The sequence below is a fragment of the Leptinotarsa decemlineata genome, unplaced genomic scaffold (assembly GCF_025532065.1).
Source record: "Leptinotarsa decemlineata unplaced genomic scaffold, Ldec_3_MD MMD2_tig00026328_RagTag_RagTag, whole genome shotgun sequence".
Classification (NCBI taxonomy): domain Eukaryota; kingdom Metazoa; phylum Arthropoda; class Insecta; order Coleoptera; family Chrysomelidae; genus Leptinotarsa; species Leptinotarsa decemlineata.
In genome coordinates this window covers 35591856-35597855 of record NW_027412688.1, presented here as the reverse complement: position 1 = coordinate 35597855, position 6000 = coordinate 35591856, and the positions used below count along the sequence as shown (strand labels likewise).

At 34.5% G+C, this 6000-nt stretch overlaps 1 protein-coding gene across 4 annotated transcripts in view; it reads left to right on the top strand.

Moving 5' to 3' along the window:
• Positions 1 to 2128: 2128 nt before the first annotated feature.
• The window catches only part of Hipk (Homeodomain interacting protein kinase), a 58088-nt gene continuing 54216 nt past the window's right edge, over positions 2129 to 6000 (top strand). For 2 of the 4 annotated variants that reach the window (XM_074182138.1, XM_023174396.2), the window contains exon 1: positions 2129 to 3336. The gene's annotated coding sequence lies outside the window, so the exon portion shown is untranslated. The remainder of the gene's footprint in view (positions 3337 to 6000) is intronic. The other 2 variants (XM_074182139.1, XM_023174399.2) reach the window with 2 other exon arrangements.

The following is a 6000-nucleotide window of genomic DNA, read 5'->3' as shown; positions in this document are numbered from 1 at the left end:
CGTTCAATAAAAATGAATTTCGAAAATAGAGTAGAACTAATATTTTTACTCCGATTTGATTATCTCTATACCTCTAGTTCAAAATAAAGAAATTCTTTCACGCCTTTACAAAACTAAACGAATATATTGATATTCAAACTACCATTAATGATACCTAAAGTAGGTACATAAGAACTTTCTATTCTCATTCATAAATCTTATTGATTTTAACGAATCATAAGTAAGAGTGGCGACATCTGTCAACGAAAGAAACAGAACTACGGCGATCCGCCGTCCCAAAAAAATGTAGATAACTTCCATAAAACATAGTACAATACATCTACTGTAGATGGCGCTTACAGAAAAAGCACCACACCTTACACGTCAGTCGTCAGTTATACAGTATGTTGGAATAATGAAATTGAAATAACATCTAGTAATTCTAAGACAGAACAATTATTGAAACAATGAATGATTATCTCTCCTCATTGATAGTCAGACCTGATTTCTGAATTCGCGTATGATATGAAACCTCTTCCATTTGTCAATATCCATTATACATGGTTTTGTTACATGCATTTATTGTTACCACTTTGTCGTTCCCATCCCGCATTCAAACGGGTTTTGATTTTGTAATAAAACAGCGCCAGTATATGTTAGAATGTATTACTCCTATACCTACACTATTTTGAATTTGTATAACGCCGTTGTGGAATAAAATGTCTAATGAATATAATTCGCAGCGATTGAAATCCAAAATAAATTGCACACCGTTATCAGAGAGTCATCACCATTAAAAAAATACATTACCTACCGGTAATGCATCCACCATTTTATAATATCCATAAAATAAAAACATTCGCAATACAAAAACGCCATATACAGAAGATTCAGAAGACACAAACAACGAATATCAAAGATGAAGGAGGCTCCTAAGGGCTTTGTTTTTGGACTCTGGTTTCACTAGTTACCTTGCTGTGAAAGTAGCAATGAAAAACAGGGGACGATTCTAATTCGTCGGTCGGTGAAAGCGGTTGGCTTTGCCTAGGAGAATGTTTGTCAATTGAATCTTCTGTCAATCTCAGAGATGGAACCTTTGTATGAGTAGATATCATCGCCTTAGCTTCACCATGAATATGTTAAACACACATAATATATAAATAGAATACATAAGATACAGATAGTCAGTATTTTGAGATGAAGAAAATTTCATGTTCAATACAAAAAATATAAGAAACAAATAAAAATACTATCTTTTAAGTTACATCAGTCCTAACATAATGGCAATTAGTTCACATGTTGACCAGTGTACCATCAAAAAATGACGTGTGCCACCATTGTTTCTCTGCAGAACCCACTTTATACTATGTTATCCTAATTAAGATATTCAATAAATGAAAGAGTCAATTGGCAAAAATTACAATATATCTGAACATTACATGGTTACTCATGCAAGTAACACTTTTTTGTGGTATTCCCACTGGAAAGTTCACAAAACCACAGAACGTGTTTCGCTAAACAATAGCTTCATCAGGTGTGTTCATACTGATACAAAGAAATTCAGTTTCTGTAGTACTCCTGAAGATGTCAATCAGTTAACTCGTGTCGATAAAAAGTTGAGAAATCAACTCAACATGAACAACGCGCGATGATCTCTTTCAGGAGGGGGGAGTCGTTTTCATATCACTCTAAAGAAATGGTTATTTTATCTTTGAGCTTGAGATTTTGAGAATTTGAAAATTCCATCATTTTGTTATATACACCTCCTTTTTCCAACAATCTCTCATTTCTAGATAAATCAATAACGAATTACGCGTTAATACATATATGGAAAAACTTTTATTGCCTTGACTATAACTGGGAAATACATTATGAATCATCGTGACTTCACCCACAACCGCAACATAGGCAACAAATAATGATTCACACTGCGACGCAAAGCGGACTGCCTAGTTATCGGCGCAGACATCGCATCGCGAATTCCGACCAAGCATCTGTTTTTAGTCAACAAATATCCATACTTTTTATTACAATCAAAATGAATGGTAAATTTTCTTATGATGCTTCACTGAGTTTCGGTGAGTTGAAATTTGCGTGAAAGTGCATTGCGGTAAATTACACAATGACTTGCGCGTATTTATAATCATTGTTCTGTGCTGTGTTTGCGCTATAAAAATATTCCTGGAAACCTGACCACAGTCCGAATACGTACACAAATATACCAATTGAGTTATGTAAAGCTAGAGTATCGTCTAACCTGCCAAATATATATTTGCGACGAAAATATCGCAGGAACACATCAGCCAGACAAGGGAATTCGTGAGTGAATAATTTGATTTTCTTGCAAATCAAATTGGCACTTGTTGCGTCTTATTCCCAGAACTCTTTTGGGCGTAACGCGATGGTAATCTGGTATTCTGTATTTTCCGTTATAGGGTCTTGTGGACACGAGACAGTAGTGTAGGATGTGAAATATATGATTCGATAAAATCGAAATTTCACTGGTAAATCGAGTGTCGCAAAATAACGGGAACCCCGTATCGTAACCATTCGATTTTCGTTCTCAATTTTCATTCATATATCAGTCGCGCTCCCCGTGACCGTCTCGTAAACTAAGACACGGTTGCCAGACAAATAATAAGTCCCATTTTTTACGGTAATTCGTACTGTCAGCAAACTTATCATTATTAAAAACTATTGAAAAGTGTTTCTTGGAACTAATTCTTACCAGATTCAGATTTAAATCTATAGTTCAAGAATCAGAATTGAAGTCGTCGAATTAATTGTTGTATAAAAAAGTCTCTTCAGTTTGATTTGAACGTGTAAACTGTATCTACTTAGTGGATAGTAATATTGCTTGTGATAGAAATATGTTGAAAGTAACATGCATTCTCTGTCACTAGTCTGATGGTCCTGGGGATAAAATCGAATCATCTAATGATTAACCTCGATAGTAAACCGTTATTTAAAAATAGTAGGACAGAATGTGCGTCGAAATACGATAATTTTGGTCGATTTGCAGATAAGTGATCTTACGTTATCTGGCAACGCCGGATCGAAGAACGAAATACGTAGACTCGAAAGTGGACGTGTGTGGAACGGCATGAAGAAAAACGTCAAATATGAAGAAATTTTATAGTTAAAGTGAAACAGTGCGATACGATTTAGTGTGTAAGATGTGTGGTAACGTGTGTATGTGTAGATAATGCCGTTAATTTACCGAATAACTCGGAAAGTACATTTGTAAACAAACTGAGCTAGTTTCGTTCTTTCAAGATGGCTGGACGTTGAAGAGATTCTTTGTCCGTATGCCAGTATGAAAGTTGAGCAATTCGCCCAAAGTAGGAGGATCGAAAGGTAAGAAAATTCCCCAAGTTATGTGTCGAAGCAATTTTCATCTTCGAAAGTGTGGGCTAAGGCAATATGGTGCAATGCCGACATTTTGCGTCTACTCCCAATGAATAGGCGGCCCTGGTTGGTGGCCTCGTCTGTTACCCAGATAATGTTTTCTTTTTAATTTTATTTCTGCCGTTTGTCGCAAGTTAACACACTTTCCAGAGAACCTCTAAATACGTATTTATGATGCCTTCGTTTCGATTTACGATATTTTAAATGAGGGGATCCGACAGAGAAGGTCCTGAGCCAGGTCAAGTAATGCGTAGGTAGCTTCTAGGAAAATAAAAACAAACGTATTTGGGAAACTTCCCTATAATTGAAATTCGATAAATGCTGGTGATTTTGTACAATGCTGATCACTTTAGAGTGAAAGCAACTGCCACATACTTCTTTGAAACACTCCCCCGCATCTATTTAACGGTATTTTTGTTAGTAGAGTATCTACTGAGAACCAGAATCAGTTTATTATTCATTTTGAACAAATAACCTCAAACTATTAACAAATATGTTTTCTAAATACATTTTATTTGAACAACCATCTATCTAATTTCATAAAGGAATTTATCAAATACATATATAGATACTGAGATGCTCTAAAACTTGCCAAACCCAATGGCCTTTGATCCTATTCATATCTTCACCAAATAGATAATTTTGACTTAGAGAATCATTAATACTATTCCACATGTAAACTGAAATTTTTTTGATCATTGGAAAAATCTATCTTGGAATTAGCAAATGAAAGACTCCAGGATTTACAAAGTGGATGTATTCATTGGGATTGTGTAAAGGTCATTCAAAGCACTGATGAGGATAGTATCAGCCAGATAAATAGGTGTTCATATTAGTTTTACTAGAAACGGACACTTAGTGACAGATACTGAACAGTTTTTTTTATATATTTCTTCAATTTAAAGCAGGTAATAATATTATTTCATGGTGAAACTGTCTGTTACATAAGTGTAGTTTAACTAAGTAATAGAAACAGCAGAACTTTGGGCCTTTTTGGTATAAAAACAACCTAAAATGATGTAATTCAACTAAAGCCAAAAATGTTCCTAGTTTGTCTTTCACATAATACTTCCATAAGGAAAAAACAATTAGACATTGCTCTAGTAAATTCAAATCCAGTTTATTTATTTTAAGTGTTTGAATTATGTAGAGTACACTTTCATTTTGTTAGATTTTGAATTAGTAAGGGTGATGGCGTCTCCTCTTGTGAAGACGCCATCTATGAGATCGACAGAGAACCCAATCTTGAAATATGAAAGATAAACGAGGCTTCCCAAGGCGGTCAGTGGCCTAAGACAAGCTTGGACTTTGACTGTTAACGAGATTCTTCCTCTGTCTTTCACTGCAATACAAGTAGTTGAAAACCATAGCCCAAATATAAAGTGTTTTGTTCCAAAATCATATTCTTCCATATGTTCTTGAAGTAAGGGTGCTTAAGTGAGAAATAGGAATATTTATAATTGACCTAATTTAGGCCAGTTTTCTACTCTTCCCAAAGTTTTGGCTGTTTCTTTGTACGAAGATTGACATTGAGTTAGCGGAACACATGATATACATTAGATTAAGAGTGAATTCATGAAATTTTGTCATTGTTTTCATTGATTTGTGATACTGTGGATTGTCTCGATGAAGGAGCACTTTCTTTTTCTACAAATTGCCCTTCAAGCGCTGTTGGTGGTTTTTCCCTTTTCAAGATAGTCAATTAATATTAAAAGAAGACTAAACAAAGGTGTTTCTCAGAGAAATTAACTGAAAATGACTTTAATGATTTTTTGTCAAGCATAGCCGCCAATATCGTAAAATCCCTACCTAATCTGTCTATCTCTGAATTGGTGAACTTTAGAAATTTTCTCTCTCCTGGCTCTTCATTCTTTTCAACTCCTGTTACATGTGATGAAGTACAAAAAATCATTACATCTTTGAAAAATTCAACTTATCAAGATATCAATGGAATAAATAGTCGAAGTATTAAGGAAACTCAGGATATTATTCTTGTCCCATTTACCAATTTGATAAATCTAATCTTTGAAACAGGTAATTTTCCTAACAACTTCAAATATTTAAAAGTGATACCTCTCCACAAGAAAGGTTACAAAGAGATTGTTGATAACTACAGACCTATTTCTATTATAAGTATCTTTTCAAAAATCATTAAAAAATTAATTAAGAAAAGACTCACCAAATATTTTGAAATCAACAATTTTTTTTGTAGTTATCAATTTGGTTTTTGCAAAAACTGCTCTACCACCGATGCTACTATGAATGTTGTCAGAGGCATAGTTGAGGGACTTGAGTCCAGGAAGGTTGTGGGGGTCACACTATTGGACCTGTCAAAGGCCTTTGACTGTGTTTCCCACATCGCTTTTGTTCGTTATTTACATCAATGATTTTTACAACTATATGAAGCCATGTCACAGTGTACTATTTGCTGACGATACATCCTTGATATACTCTTGTATGAATTATTCAGCTCTTGTTGAAGAGTCTATGGAAATACAAGAAAAAGCGGAGCACTGGTTCAGTGTCAACAAACTCATAATGAATAAGGAAAAATCACAAAATATGATTGTTTCTATGGCTCTGCCTTTACCTGAATTCCAGTGTATCAAATTA